The following is a 17,399-nucleotide window of genomic DNA, read 5'->3' on the forward strand; positions in this document are numbered from 1 at the left end:
CTTTGCCATCATCTCCTCTCCCCTCCTTTTTCCAGTGTGAATCATTTCTAAACTACTTCATGGTGAATGATGCAACAATAATCCAAGCTTTTGCAGAGTTGCTTACAGCTCACAAATCATATTCATATATTTGACACTCTCACCCTGAAGGGTAGGTAGGACAGAAAAGTTGTTTTTTTTAAATAGATGAGAAAATTATTCTTTTAGAGGTTAAGAGATCTGCTTGAAATAGTATATAATGAAGTGAGGAAATGAACTCTGGTCTCCTGATTCCAAATCAACTGCTCTGTACCCTGATACCCAAGATGAAAGCACAGCAAAAAAGGGATGAGCTTCTAGTTCCAGCCTTGGCATGAATTAACTAGTCATGTCACCTCATGCAAATCAAATTACCTTTGGGGCTCAGCTTCTTTATTTATAAAATGAAAACATTTGATCTCTAAAGGTTGAAAATTGCATTTTCAAAATTATTTTTTATTATGAATTATTGAATGTATTTAAAGTAAACAATAACAACAACAGAACCGTTCACCCATCTCTCCCAATCCCAGTCCCCACCTCTGGCAACCACCACTCTGTTTTCTGAATCTTTGAGCTTGCTTTTTCTTCTTTTTTTTTTATTTTTGATTTCACATATAAGTGAAATCATATGGTATTTGTCTTTCTCTGACTTATTTCACTTAGTCTAATACCCTTGAAGTCCATGCATGTTGTCCCAAATGGTTAGATCTCACTCTTCTGTATGTCTGAATAATATCCCATTGTACATATATACCACAGATTCTTTATCCATTCATCTATCAATGGACACTTATGCTGTTTCCATATCTTAGCTGTTATAAATAATGCTATAATGAACATGTGGGTGCAGATATCTTTTTGAGTTCGTGTTTTTGTTTTCTTTGAATAAATACCTAGTAGTGGAATGACTGGATTTTATGGTAGTTCTATTTTTAACTTTCTGAGGCATATCCATACTGTTCTCTATAGTAGCTACACCAATTTACATTGCCACAAATAGCGCATAAGTGTTCCCTTTCCTCCACATCCTTGCCAGGAGTTCCTGTCTTGTTGATAACAGTCATTCTAACAGGTATGAGGTGATATTTTATTGTGGTTTATACCTGTTGGCCATCTGTATGTCTTCTTTGGAAAAATGTCTATTCAGATCTTCTGCCATTTTTTAATTGGATTAGTTTTTTTGGTGTTGAGTTGTATAAGTTTTTTATATATTTTGGATGGTTTCCTTTGCTATGCAGCTTTTTAGTTTGATATAGTCCCAATTTGTTGATTTTTTTTATTTTGTTGTCTTAGCTTTTTGGTGTCAAATCCGAAAAAAATTATCACCAAGACCTATGTCAGGAAGCTTAACCTCTATTTTTTCTTCCAGGAGTTTTATGGAGTCAAGTCTTACATTCAAGTCTTTAATCCATTTTGACTTGATTTATGGGTGTGGTGTAAGAGAGCAGTCCAATTTTATTCTTTTGCATGTGGCTATCCAATTTTCCCAAAGCCAGTTATCAGAGAGACTGTCATTTCCACAATGTATACCCTTTGTTCCTCTGTCATGAATTAAATGACCAAAAAATGCATGGGTTTATTTCTAGGCTCTCTATTCTCTTCTATTGATCTATGTGTCTGGTTTTATATGAATACCATGCCTTTTAAATCACTATAGCTTTGTAATATAGTTTGAAATCAAGGAGCACGATGTCTCCAGCTTTGTTCTTCTTTTTCAAGATTGCATTGGCTATTCAGTATCTTTTGTGGTTCTATTCAAATCTTAGAATCATTTGTTGCATTACTTTAAAAATACCATTGGAATTTTGATAGGGATTGCAACGAATCTGTATATTGCTTTAGGTGGTATGGACATTTTAACAATATTAATGTTTCCAATCCATAAGCATGGAGTATTTTTCATTTCTGTCTTCAATTTAGTTCACTAATGTCTTATAGTTTTCAATACAGGTCTTTCGCCTCCTTGGTTAAATTTATTCCTAAGTATTTTATTCTTTTTGATGCAATTGTAAATGAGATTGTTTTCTGAATATTTCTGATAGTTCATTATTAGTGTAGAAAAACACAACAGATTTCTGTGTATTGATTTTGTACCCTGCAACTTTATTGAACTCATTAGTTCTAACAGTTTTTGATGGACTCTTCAGGGTTTTCTATATATAATATCATGTCATCTGTAAATAATGCCAGTTTTACTTCTAACTTGGATACCTTTTATTTATTTTTCTTGCCTAATTGCTTTACCTGGGTCCAATACTATGTTTAATAAAAGTAGTGAAAGTGGGGATCCTTGTCTTGCTCCCGATCTTAGAGGAAACGCTTTCAACTTTTTACCAGTGAGTATGATGTTGGCTGTGTTATCAATGTTAGTTTCTTGTCAAATATGGTCTTTACTATGTTGAGGCAGGTTTCCTTTGTAATTGCTTTGTTGAGAGTTTTTAATCTCAATAATGGATCTCATCAATGGATGGTGAATTTTGTCAAATGCTTCTTCTGCATCTATTGAGATGATAATATGATCTCCATCTATCATTTTTTTGATGTGGTGTATCATACTGACTGATTTGCTGATGTTGAATCATCCCAGCATCCCTAGAATAAATCCCACTTGATCATGGCATATGAGCTTTTTAATGAATTGTCGAATTTGGTTTGCTACAATTCTGTAGAGGGTTTTTGCATCTATGTTCATCAGGAATATTGGCCTGTAATCTTCTCTTGTTGTGGCCTCCTTGTCTAGTTTTGGTATTAGGGTAATGCTGGTCCTCCTAAAATGAGTTTGGAAGTGTTCCCTCTTATATTTTTTTGGAAGAGTTTAAGAAAAATTGGTATTAATTTTTCTGTGCATGTTTGGCAAAATTCACCAGGGAAACCATCTGGTTCTGAGTTTTTTGTTTGTTTGTTTGTTTGTTTTTTTAGAGAGAGAGAGAGTGAGCAGGGGCAAGGGGGTGGAGAAGGGCAGAGGAGAGAGAGAATCTTAAGCAGACTTCATGCCTAGCATGGGGCTTGATCTCACAACCCGGAGATCACAACCTGAGCCAAAATCAAGAGTCAGATGCTTAAATGACTGAGCCACCCAGGCACCCCTGAGCTTTTGTTCTATGAGAGGTTTTTGATTATTGATTTAATCTTCTTACTATACAGATTTTCTATTTCATCATGAAACAGTCTTGGCAGGTTGTATGCTTGAGGGAATGTATCTGTTTCTTCTAGGTTGGCCAATTTGTTGGTATATAATTGTTCGTAGTGTTCTCTTATAATCCTTTGTATTTCTGTGATATCAGCTGTAACTTCTCTTTCATTTCTGACTTTGAGTCCTCTTTTTTTTCTTGGTCATTCTAGCTAAAGGTTTGCCAATTTTATCTTTTTAAAGAACTAGCTCTTAGTTTCATTGACCTTTTCTATAGTTATTTAGTCTGTTTCATTTATTTTTGCTCCAATTTTTTATATTTCCCTCCTTCTACTAACTAGGCTTCATTGTTTCTAGTTCCTTGAAGGATAAAGTTAGGTTGTTCACTTGTCTTTTCTTGTTTCTTGAGGTAGGCATTTATATTTATACATATAAACATATTATGTCTATTTTATCTGTCTTTTACCTAATAATTGTAGTTACAGTTCTATTTACTATGCTGTCTTTAATCTTCATGCCAGTTTTTTAACTTTATAACTTAATCCACTAACTTTATTGTAGATTTAACGTTCCAGTGAGATTTATTTTTTCATATGTGTTCTTATTAGTAATAAGTACCCTTCCCTTTCAGCATAAAATATCCCTTTCACATTTCTTGTATAACCAGTCTAGTGTTGATGTATTCCTTTAACTTTCACTTCTCTGGAAATCTCTTCATCTCTCTTTCAATTCTGAATGATAATTTTGCCATGCAGAGCATTCTTGGTTGGAATTTTTTTTGTTTTTGTTTTTGTTTTTCTTTTAGCACTTTGAATATAATGTACCACTCTCTTCTGGCCTGCAATGATTCTGCTGAAAAATTTGCTGACAACCTTATTGGATGGAAAGGAGATCCCTTGTACATGTTCTCTTGCTGCTTTTAAGATTCTCTCCTTGTCCTTAACCTTTGACATTTTAATTATAACGTGTCCTAGTGTGTGTTTCCTTGGGCTCATCTTATTTGTAACTCTCTGGGCTTCTTGAACCTGGATATCTCTTTCCTTCTTCAAGTTAGGAAAGTTTTCAGCTGTCATTTCTTCAAATAAGATGTCTGCTCCTTTCTTCCTCTCTTCTTCTCTGGGAGCCCTATCATTGGAATGTTAGTCAGTTTGATATTGTCCTCTGAGTCTCTTAAGCTACGTACTTTGTTTCATTCTTTTTTCTTTTTGTCATTCTGATTGGAATAATTCCACTGCTCTGTTTTTAAGTTAAATGATTCTTTCTTCTGCTTTGTCTAGTCTGTCGTTGAACCTCTCTAGGTTACTTTTCAATCAGCCACTGTGTTCTTCAGTTCTGTGACTTCTATTTAGTACTTCCTAATATTTTCCATCTCCTTTTAACTTCTCACTGTGATCATGCATTCTTCTTTCAGTTTGGTGAGCATCTTTATGACGATTATTTTGAATTCTTTATCAGGTAAACTATCTCCATTTCATTCAGGTCTCCTCTCCTCCCAAAGGTTTTATCTTGTTCTTTCATGTGGAATGGATTCCTCTGTTTTTCATTTGGCTTGACTCTCTGTGTTGATTTTTATACAGTAGATATAACAACCACCTCTCCTAGTCTTGAAAGAGTAGCATTGTATGGAAGATACATTTTGTCATTCAACCCTGCCCCAGCTCTTAAGTGTTTCTCAAATCCTTGTGCTTGTCCCAGCAGACTATTATATTTTTGATAGCTCCCAGTAGCTGAAGATGTGCCAAGATCCTCAGCATCCTGAAAGGGAGGATCTCAGCACAAGCCAGACCCTCAGACATCAGCTTTTATAAGTATGCAAATATATACAGTCCTGTGGGACCACAAGCATCAACCATGCTGGCCACCAGAGTCAGACAATCTGGAGGTGTCCTCTGGGTGGCAATTGCTAAAATTGGGGCTTCAGACAAGTATATAAGCTCTTTTCTCAGAGATACCAGCAAGCTGGCACAAGGAGAGAGAGAGAACGCTAAGATAACACCCACATCCTACATTCCTTGAAAGCAGCTACACTGTGCACTAAATGTGTGCTCAATATGAAGCTTTCCCCTCAGGCCAAAGTTCCAGGACAAGCAAAGACGGCTCCTTCTCAGAAAGACTAGGGGGTATGCCTCGGTCTGTTTGTGCAGTGCCCTGAGGTACTAGCCTTCCACATACTGTCTGTCTGACCACCACAGTCACATGGGACCCAGTAATACAAGCCCCCCCAGCCAGCAGAGCCACATGATCAAGGGGTGTCCCTGGCAGCAACTACAATAATCTGAATACCAGATATATAAACAAAGCCACCAGACATGTGTAAAGCTCATCCCAGCATACACACAGCAGATGGGGAGCACAAAGATAGTGCCCACCTTCCAAAGTCTCTGGAAAAAATTACAGTCATCCACTAGATGCATGTTTAATTAGGAACATCCCCTCAGGCTGCAGCCACGATGATCAGCTAATAGGCCCCCTTCACAGAAAGACCAAGCTCCTGGGTCCTTTGCCTCTTGCTGTGCCCTGGGGGTGGTAGCTGTTAAGAACTCTTTCTCTAATGCTTACAGTCCAGTGGGACCCATGAATATAAGCCCCACTGGACACCAGCACCAGGTGAAGTAGCTGTGCCACCTGGCAACAGCCACAAAAATCAGAGTGCCAGACAGGCATATGAGTTCCTTTCTGCATGACCCCAACTATTACAGGGTCATGAGACCAGGATCACATGCTCCCTTGGTCACCAGAGTCAGGCTATCAAGAGGCATCCTCTGGGCAACAGCCACAAAAAGCAGGGCACCAAATGTGTGTAAAAGCCCCCACCTGGGAGATACTGATACTCTGGAGCATGGCAAAGGGAAAGCATGAAAATGGCACCTGCCAGGATCCATACCCAGAGAATATTCCAGAAGACTCCTAGGTGTGTGTGTTAAATTAGATGCCAGCTCCTTAAGCTGCTGCTTTAATACAAGTTGGTGACCCTCTTTCACTTAAAATTTGGACACAATTGGCTGCTTCTGAGCTGGGCCCTAGGGTGGGTTAATCTGCATGCATGAGCCTTTAAGAGTTGTTTCTCGGATTACACTGTCTTGTGGGTCTCAGGACAGAGGACCCATTGGTATTCAAAGTTAGATGTTTAGAAGCTTGTTTTCAGATGCATATCTTGAAGTTTGGGGGCTTGATGTGAGGATTGAATCCTCCTCCAATCAATGAGATAATCTGGATTTGGAGTTACCTCCTAGTTGCGGGTCACCATTCTGGGGGTGAAGTTTATGGGGAGATTGTATCCCAGACTTTCCTACCCAGTTTGATGTGGTTTTCTTCTTATTTGCCTAATGTGTAGTTGTCATGCAGCCAACTTTAGTTTTTTTAAAAAGGAAACTGTTCCACGTGTATCTGTAGTTTCAGTATCTCCAAGGGAGGAGGTGAGTCTGAAATCTTCCTAAGTCACCATCTTATCAAAATTACATTTACTATTAAAGAAGCTCTTTTTTATTTACATGAGAACCAAGTGTCTCTCCACTACACATTCCTGCTCCCCCTCTTATCCAGTTACACTTCTGCCCATGACAAGTATATAGATATGATCTGATTCAGTAAGTCAACCTCAATGCCATAATATAATAATAATGATAATAGTGATAAGAGGATAATTACTAGCTATTTTTAATTGTGTGCTTACTATTTGGAAGGCACTATTTTAATTGTTTTATATGCCAACTCATTTAATCATCGCGATCACCCTAGAGGCTGAGTAAAGTTACTATTTCCATTCTACAATTAGAAGACTCAGACCAGAAGAGGTAAAGTAATGTGTTCAAGGTCACAAAGCTGGAGTTAAGATTCAAAGTCAGACAACATGATCCGAAACCTCATACACTTCACTACTACTCTATGATGCTACATCCCTTAACTTAAAATTTTGTCAAACTAGTCTTCAAGAGTGAGATTGAACTGATAAACGTAATAAACATCCTTGACCACAGAGTTTGCCTGAATCTACCTTATCTATGATGGTACCATATTACCATGTGAAAAGACTCCAACCAGTTTTTCCCTAATGGATTAATTCTTGTACTTTCTTGACAGAGATGTCTGTACTGTTTATAGGGTCCCTTCCATTATAGGGATTCCCCAAACCAAAGATATTATTTGGGCAATGGCTCACTGAAAGAGATCTATTGCAGTGTGAAGTCATCAGAATGGGTCCTACCAGTGACTGGCTCCTTTTCTCTACTTCACCTGCTGGACTTTCTTGAGAGCTCACTTCCTCTTTTGAGTCAACAGAGAGTCAATTAATTCAATCTGCTATGAAGTCTTCCAATCCTAGAAGGAACACTTAGACTAGAAACCAAAACCAAAAAAAAAAAAGGGCCAGAATTCTATTCTTCAACTCCAGGAAGAAAAAACTAAAATATACACAATTTTTATTATCCATGTTTAGTTATTAACTAAGAACAATTTTCTTGCATTTTTGTAAGGTCACATCTGTTATTCATCTTAATGGTGGAGCTTTCAGAGAAAGGGACTGAGACCACCCTTCAAATAAAAATAGGATTCGTCAGTGTGTGGTATACAAGTTTACCCAGCCCCAGTACTTCCTCTTTGCTCCATGGACAGTGTCCTCATCTTCTAAACAGCCAAGCAAATGGAAAGGATGCCCCTTTCTTCTTGTAGCCCTCACAAGTCATTCTCGTCTCTATCCTTCATCAATTTCCTTGTAGAGCTGTAGAACACAACACTGGGACCCAGCATCCCAGCATAATAAAAGTGATTATACAGGAAAAATCTACCAGCATTTGTCAGTAGCAGTAGATGCATACAAGAAACATCCTAAAGTTGGGACAAGCACTTCTGAATGGCTCTTCGCAATCTTGTCTAACTACCCTGACTTTGAAATGCCTAAGTTCACTGTAGTAAACCTGAGAGCAACGTATCAAATGCTCTGACTGCTGTTGTGTTTCTAGAATTCCACCACCACCCTAATCCTGAGGCCTCCAACAAGATGTGCTACAGTAAATCTCACTCCCACTAATCAAGATGGAAATCTTTTCTTTCCCAATTAGGTCCAATTGCACAGATGAAGCAACACATCTGTTTGCCTTTCAAGAAGGCTCACCCTGGGGATTGTGGAGCCTTACTGACATAACAACTAGATGGTTTGTCATCTATCTCTTCCTCTTACAGAGCGCTTCTGCCATCTTTTATCAGCAGTGATACACAGCTTCCTTTCTGTGACAACATTAGCCCAGGACTGCTGCTGTAAGCATCCAGACTCTGCTCGCTGCCTACAGGGACTTCTGATGAGAGTTTCTCAGGACTGCTGAGCCTGGCACTTTTACATTAAAGTGGCTCCCACTCATAGTCGAGCGTGTGTGTGGCGAGCCCACACCTGCGCACACATCAGGCCAGCTCTCCCTAACAGTGCTACCTAGAGCAGTGGAAATCTGTTTCCAGTTAGAAAATAAGATCACTTCCGTGCAGTTGAAAAACTAATCTGATATGAAATGGGCCTGGCAGAGTTTAGAAGTAACAGCAAATACCCAGATGTGGCTGCCACAGTAAGGTATTAAAGGAGTTGCCAGCATAAAGTATCACCGTGCAACTCAGGGTTGTTTATAAAGCCATAAAGAAACAAATAGATGCAAAAGATACACTGTACTCCCAAACCACAGTAAAAGGAACCTGCAATAACCAGACACTCACTTTTAGAACATGTTTTCCCTTGGATGACTTCTTTTTAAATAATTTTAGTGTGGGCATAATATTAGACTCTACATAAGTCATAGAGATTCATGCAAAAGCAATTCTCTTTAAAATGGCTAGGAAGACAGGCTTTTCCAAGGGGAAAATATGGAAGAAATGTATAATTTCATTGCTTTTGGGGACTTCTTGTAAAAATGGAAGGCACAGAGTCGGGAACTTGGACTTTGGGGTCAGACAGAGTTCAGAAACAGCTCTGCAATTTCCTAGCTGTGGGACTTGTACTCTGAACTAGTACAGTGGGATATTAATAACAATAGCCTCTTCCATGGGTTGTTGTAAAGAGCTGTGTAGAGTCGTGAAGACTAAGTGTTCCACAAATATTAGCCCTTGTCATCATTATCCATAGTGTATTGTGGTTGTTATCATTGTGGGTTCTCAAAGGTCTTGTGGTAGCTGTAACAAGAAAGTCTGCCTGGTAACTTCTAGCATCACCCCTACCTTTATGACTCTCTCATTCAACACTGCATTCATATTATTATAATGGCTGGGAAAAATGAAGAAGGAATAGCTCATGCCTTATTCTAATGAAAAATTCTATCCATGTCCTGGCAACAATGGGAACATGGATAGCCTATGCTGTGCAGCTTGCTGACAAGACTCCATTCAGGGCAATGGTACAGGGATGAATAATCTGAAGCCACCTGTATTCTTCTCTTCTTTTCCAAACTTCCTTTCCATACTGTCTCTGTTGATGGCCCACTTTGCTTTTGCTTATGCTTTGGCTCTGAGACATTTCTCAACTTAGGAATAACCTCTCTCTAGTTCTCTTCAAAACATAACCATCTCCTTAGGACTGTCATGTTCATTCCAGCACTATTCACAATAGCCAAGATGTGTAAACAACCAGTGATAAATGTCCATCTACTGATGCACAGATAAAGAAAATGTGGTAGATACATATGGGGTAATATTATTCAGACTTACAAAGAACTATATGAATGAACTTTGAGGACATTATGCTAAGTGAAGTAAGCCAGTCTCAGAAAGACAAATACTGTGTTATTCCACTTAGATAAGGTATCAAAAACAGTCAGATTCATAGAATCAAAGAGTGGAAAGGCAATTGTCAGGGGCTTGGGGTGGTAGGTGGGTAACAGGGAGGTACTAACCAAGAGTCATAAAGTTTCAGTAAAGCAAGACAAAATAAGTTCTACAGATCTACTGTATAGTGCTGTGTCTATTGTCAACAGTACTGTATTGTTACTTCAAATTTTGTTAAGAAGGTAGATCTCATGTTAAGTGTTCTTAGCAAAACAACACACACACACACACACACACACACATACAAACCATCTCCTGGTTTGGTTTTGTCACTCATACGACAAGCTTCCTAAGTCTAACAAACTAATCTAGTATACATAGTCAAATGGGTCTTGATAGATTAAATTATTGCCATGCTGGAAATAATGATAATTTTGAGACTCTCAGAAGCAAAATGGGATAATCCAAGTAATTTTTCACACTGGGATTTGAGACATTTGAGCAGGTAGGTATAGAGATAAAGGGGGAATTTTGAGGCAGGATGCTCTTGAAGGCATCTCTCAAATCATAATACATCAGCTACAACCTAATTTTTATACTGTGACATCACTCCCACAAGAGAAGAGACCGTTGTTTTTGTAGAATGGTAAGGAAGAGTAGGCTATTACATGCTTAATTAAAGATCCAGCCTTTTTAATCCAACAGAGATGCAATCCCAATTGAGTAGAAACGTGGGGGCTTTGGAGAATATAGCATATATTTTTTTCAATCTTATTTTTGTTGTTTTTTGTTTGTTTTTGCTGATGTTGTTTTAACAGAGAAAAGCATTAGGACTCATCTACTCATTACAGGGCTGAAAACATCCTCATGTCATCAGCCTTTGGTGCTGTTCTCTGAGGCAGTCTCCCTCCCACCCCAAAGGCCACATGTGGGTCCATCATGCTCAGAGTACCATGCCACATGCATTCCATCTGGAACTTGTTGAGAAAACAAAGAATTCAACGTGGATTTTAAATGAATGTGGCTCCCTCTTCTGGTAGAAAGCGAGAATCAATAAAATCCTCTGAAAAGGCAAGCAGGGGATTAATCTCCCTCTCTCGTAGCTCCAGAAATATTTGTCAACACAATATCCCTAACAAGATGACAGACCCTCCACGGTTCTTGTATTCTGATACTAATGCTAATGTGGCAAAGAGGTCCATAAGTGAAATGCAGTAACAAGAGAAGGAAAAAAGGAAATCTTGCTTCAGAATAGAGAAAAATGAGACATTAATAAAAAAACATCCCAAAGGGCTATGTTTAAAGAGAACATCTGAGGTTAAAATAACTGTTTTTCTTTAAGTAATAAGAAACTGCCTTTTGTTCTCTTGGTCTCTTAAAGAGAGGCCATTTCTATAAAGTTACACATGGATGGAGGAATTGAAAGACAAACTAAATACTGCTTTGAAAAACTACTATTAACAGAGTTCTTCTCTGTTAATAAATAGGTTATATTTATTCACTATTTATATATTTAGGTATTATATGTATGTTAAATATGTCTGTAAATAAGTTAATGTGTGAAATGCCCATTTGACATCCTGATTTTTAATCAGGCCAAACCTACAACACTAAAATTATCATATATCTATAAGTAAGTCTTGTGAAGAGACACTTTGAGAAAGAGCATTTTGTATTGGAGAAATAAAAACTTGATCCCCAACTATATAATACTGTATCATTAAGGTAAGCATGTATACATAGGTAAGAATGGTACCATATACCTATGCTTACATGAATTTCAACAGCAACACAAAAGTTTATATTGATGATGCACAGATGTGCCACTTCCTAATAAATCCTAAAAGGCTGAGCACTACAGGGGCCTAAGAAGTGGTTATACACAAAACAAAATAAAACAAAAAAATAATCCCAGCACTCCTCAAATAAAAGAGCCCATTTAGACACCTCCCCCCCCCCCCCATTTTGTCTCTTAACACTTCACTGATGGCTGGACTATATTCACTCCTGACCAATCCCAATGTTTCTGGATCACAAATCCTGCCACTGGCTAGAGGCTATAGCCCAGATTTATCGTGTCTTTATGAAAGAGTTTCGGGGCTGGAAGCAATGCATTGTGCTCCCATGCAAAAGGTTCAAGTTCAGGAAGGCAGAGGGCTGCATTCTCATGCCAGGGGCAACCAGAGAAAAGCCACGTGCTATTTTGTTTGGCTTCTGGGAACACCTTCCTCACAACCTCAATGAAGATTAGGTTAACTCCAAAAGTGGGGATGACAGAAGGTTGGGGGTGGCATATTGCCAAAGACAGCTTGGGTGCATTTCATATTTTCTGTTCTTTTTTTATCAAGAGGTGTATTGCAACTCTGGGGGGAGCTGGAAGAAAGGAAATGGATATGGAAACACCAAGCATTATTCATATCCACATATAATAAATTTATCAGAAATTTGGAAACCAGGTAAAGGGATAAAGAGAATTGAGAGAAGACAGGAAAATATGCACATTTTTTCAGTGATAAAAAATACATGTAATTAACGTTAGTACAACAGCATTAACTAAATTAAAAAGCTTATTTGGATTTCATCAATTTTTCTGCTAATAGTCTTTCCCTTTTCCAGGATCCCAGGTTGCATTTATTGTCATGTCTCCTTAGTTCCTTCCAGTTTGCAGGAACTGCTCAGTCTTTCCCTGACTTGATAACCTTGATAATCATAAGGAGTACTGATTAATTATTTTGTAGATATACCTCAATTTGAGTTTCTCTGATACGTTCTCATTATTGGAACAGTTATGTATTTGGGGGTAATCTACTACACAAACACACACGCACACAATATGTTCTTCCCAGCAAAGCATATCAAGCAGTTAATAATGTCAGTATGTCTTAATACTGGTGATGTTAAATTATTTATGTTCATCACTTCATTGAGGTGTTATTTGCCAGAATTCTCTACTGTAAAGTTGCTATTTCTCTTTGTACTTGATACATAGGCTGGATGAGATCATTTGAGACTATGCAAATTTTATTTTTCCTCAAACTTCTGCCCACTAATTTTTAGCATCCATCAGTATGGATTCATAGAAATTTATTTTATGCTAAAGGTTAAAATCGAATACTGAGGTTATTCACATTATTGTTTTGCTCAGATTGTTCCAGCTTTGGCCATAAAGACCTCCTTCAGGTTGGATCCTGTGTTCTTTTTGAGAAATTCCCATCTATTTGGGGACATCTCCTTACCTTCTGACATAACAAAATGTTCATCTTGTATTTTCCAGGTCCTGCTCTGGAATAAATCACTTCTTTTAGAGTCTCAGTTCATTTTACTGGAGATTAAGTGTTCTAAAACCAAGATCTGGGCTCAAGTTATACTCCCTGAAACTAGAATGCCAATGGTTCAAGCCCTTTCAATGAACAAAGCAAGGAAATACATGTATTTACAATAATAACCTATGCATACATATATATCTACATTTCTGTATATATAATTTGTGTGTGTATGTGTATATATATAAGTGTGTGTGTGTCTCTGAGTTAAGTATATACAATGTGTGTGTGTATGTTGAACACCCACATACACACACGTAACCGTGAGTTTTTACTAATAACCTCTAATCCCAAATACCACAGGGTTCATTTTAGCATTATCCTTTTCCTTTTTGATAATTTCTTTCTCCAAGAATAAAAACCTAATTCTAATTATCTACAAATATCTACAATATAATTACTTGTTTAATTCTAGTATACAAAATCATTTTAGGATTTCCAGCCCATACCCTCTGAGAAATATCTTAACTACTAGATGACAGCATTTATGTACAATTCTCTTTATCTTTAGCCTTACAGTATCAAATCAAAATACTGCTTTTCACCGCTACTTAGGTTGGTTCTTCACTCACCTATTTCACTTTATTTGTTAATAATTTAGAATACAGTTAAGGTATTACTGTCTCTATTCCATTGTGGGTCCCTCACACATTCTGATCGGTTTTAATCATTTGCTTATTCGAGAGGCATGTAAAGAGTATGGGAAACAGTCCTGTGACTCTAGAAGTCAGAGCTCTACAAAGATTCAGAGTGTGTCACTCTCTTCTCATCCCTCCTACCTTGCTCCCATTCCCCACTTTTCTCACCCCCTTTTCCCACTGATACCTATAGGTAACCAATCACTTTAGTCTCTGGTCTATTCTTCCTGTATTTCTTTTACACCAATGAGCAGATACATGTATATTTCCTGGTGTGACCTCCATTCTTACATGAAACACACCATACTGTAGATACTCTATTGTGCTCTAGTTTTTCATTCAAGATATACTCTGGAAATCACACTAGATCATTTCACAGAGGTCTTCCTTGTTTGCTTTTTTTTTTTTTTTTTCACATTTACATAGTATTCCATTGCATGGTTACACTATAGTTTATTCAATCAATCTCCTACTATGGGCATTTAGGTTATTTCCAATATTTTGTAACTAAAAAAAATGCTGAAATGAACAACCTTGGGCATGTGTCCTTTTACATTGCTGCAGATGCGTCATAGGATAGATTCTGAGAAGTAGGATTCCTAGGTCTAAAGGTAAGCATATGTAATTTTCTTAGATAGTACCAAATTCCCCTTCAGAAGGACTGCCTACACCAATCTGCATTCCCAATCTGCATGATGGCGTTTTTTCCCCACAGCCTTACCTACAGAACACGTTATAATATTATCTAGTCTTTACCATTCTGATAGGTGAGAAATGATAGCTCACTGGTGTTTTATTTTGTATTTCTCTAATTATGACTGAGCTCGAACATATTTTTCATTTGCCTGTGGGTCATTGTGAATTATATGTGCATGTTTCTTTTCCATTTTTTTCTATTGGATTTTTGATACATTGACCCTCAATTTTAAGGATTTTTAACATGCTAAATATGTTAGCCCTTTGTTGTGATATACATTGCAAATATTTTGCTCTAACTTGTCAGCTGTCTTTCAGCTTTGTTTACAGTGTTTTTGGTCATGCACAAATGTTTAATTTTTATGTAAAATGTATCAGCCTTTTATTGCATCTGGAGTTTGAGTCATAGTTAGAAAGCCTTTCCCTAAACCAAAGTTAAAGAAAAATTCATCTGTTTTCTTCAAGTATTTATAGTTTTCTCTGTCACATTTGCATCCCTAAGCCATTTAGAATTTATTGTTGGTCACAATTTAAGTACATAGAATTTCTTTTAGTGGCAACTTAAAGCTTCATATCCATTTATTCTCACAACATTCTGAGAATTGCCTTGATTTTCCTACTTTGACCTAGACCAAAGCTAACTCCAGTAGTAAGTAACTTGGGAGTCACTAGCTGGATCTGACTTTTAGATTGAAGTTTATGCAATCCAGATTCTCCTCCTTCCCTTATCCTGTCTCTTCTGCTCTGTGTCTGTCTCTGTCTGTCTGTCCCTCTCTCACCTCACAGATGGGAAGCTAGAACTCAAATGATAAGCCTAATTGGGTTACAGGCAACAATGGAATGATTTCTTGACAGCCCATTCTTTATTGGAGGATACACTCTAAGCTCTGTATACCAGCCCTCATTGTGAAGTAGGAATGCCAGCGACCATGGTAAATCCATTAAATAGAACTTGCTTCCCATTATTAGCACCATCTGAGTCTGTTAAAAATCTTAACTAGGAGTTTAATTTCTCTACAGAGGGCTTTAAATTAATTAGGGGTTTACATGCTAACAAAGAGCCTGATGCATCCATAAATCAATCCGATGTAGGAGGACTACACAGGGAGGACATCTATTCAACGGAGACCTCAAATCCAGCATCCCCGTTGGGCTCCCAACAAAAGGGTGCAGGTGTGGAATAGGCCACTGTGACAAGGAAGTCCCAATAATTATTTTGCATCACTTAAACCACAGCAGGTAATATGGCAAATCAAAGTCCCAGGCGCTCAGCAAGTGAAAGCGACGTTACCATGAAAAACCACATCATATCACTTTAACCTCTATAAATGAATTGCCATAACACTGTGATTTATTTTATACCAAGTCCAAGAATTAAAAGGACATTGATCAAAATGATCTCCTTTCCCCCCCGCCTTCTTTTGTTAGGAATAGAAAGTAACAGATGGAACCACTTTTTTTTTTTTTCCTTTTTTTAATGCAGTGAACGTCACTTTAAGAACCTTTGAAATTGCTAGTTCCTTTTACTAAACACACCTGCTTTAAGGTTTATACTCAATCTGTTATTTGGACAGAATATTACTCTTATTCCGTTAGTTAATCACTAAATTTATATTCTTGATTCAAGCTTAAAAATGCTTAACAATGACTCCCAACTTTAAACATTTCTAAGTTATAGCAGTTTTGTTTCTTTTCTATAATTTCATTAGAAAACACCTGATGAATGAAAGTAATGACCAATTCACTTTTAAATGATTTTGCATTTCACTTGTTACAATAATATCTACATTGATATGAAAATCACGAGTGTGTGTATATGAGAAATGATTTTTTTTCAACTATGGATTCATTTTTAAATGATTTTGTATTTCATTTGTCACAAAAAAATCTACCAGTAATATGAAAACCATGAGTGTACGTATATTTTTAAAAAAGGACTACTTTTTTCAAGTTTATAAAAATATCTGGTTTACATGTGGATTTACAATAGTAAATTGTAACTATCTACAATAGCTGTCTTTGCGATCATTTCTTTGTAATCTCTTCGTCCCCCCTGTTCAGTCTTCATTCCCTTTCCCCAACCTCAGGGGTCCAAAGCCCAAATATATTTAAGTCTATGTAAGTAACATTCTAGAATTAATTCATCTTTGAGCTAAAAACTTTCTTATATCAAACTCACCCTCCCCCAAAAGGTGTTAAGAAGTCAATATTTTAGAATATGAGACCAAAAATTCTCAGTATTAATATAACATCTCAAAAGTTATTGTGGATGTAAGCTAAATAATCCAGGTTGCAATTTACCTGAAGTTTGGGAATCATGGAGAGAACACTAAGAATTTTAGTGACACAGGATGTTTTTTTTTTCCTATACATATGATACAAAAGGCCTACACAAAGTGTGTTTTCCATCCATCCATGATCACAGTATTTGGTTAGACTAATAATGATGCAGGCCCCAGAGTTTATTGCCATGGTGCACAAAAAAAAAAAAAAAAAAAAATAGGAAAAGAAAAAATGGGAACACTGTACCAAAGAACAGGTACAATCATTCCCTGTTCTGCCCCACCCCCACCCCAATGTAAAGAGATATGTGAGCTACAGGGAGTAGGGATCCAGAATGCACTGCCCAAGACTTTCCTCAGCCTCACTTTACCCTCTTCCACGACACAGATATTCTCAGAATGCAAACATGCACTGTGCCAGCCAAATTTTCAAAACAAAGCAAAACACACAGACCTCTTGCTTTCCTTCAGCTATTACCTCAATTTTTGGCCAAATTTTCAAAACAAAGCAAAACACACAGACCTCTTGCTTTCCTTCAGCTATTACCTCAATTTTTGGCTAATACAAGTT

At 37.3% G+C, this 17,399-nt stretch overlaps 1 protein-coding gene across 5 annotated transcripts in view; it reads right to left on the minus strand.

Annotated features, from left to right (window-relative positions):
* NCKAP5 (NCK associated protein 5) overlaps window positions 1-17,399 on the minus strand; it is a 973,576-nt gene that overhangs the window by 469,766 nt on the left and 486,411 nt on the right. The window lies entirely within an intron of this gene.

Source organism: Halichoerus grypus, chromosome 4 (assembly GCF_964656455.1).
Source record: "Halichoerus grypus chromosome 4, mHalGry1.hap1.1, whole genome shotgun sequence".
Lineage (NCBI taxonomy): Eukaryota > Metazoa > Chordata > Mammalia > Carnivora > Phocidae > Halichoerus > Halichoerus grypus.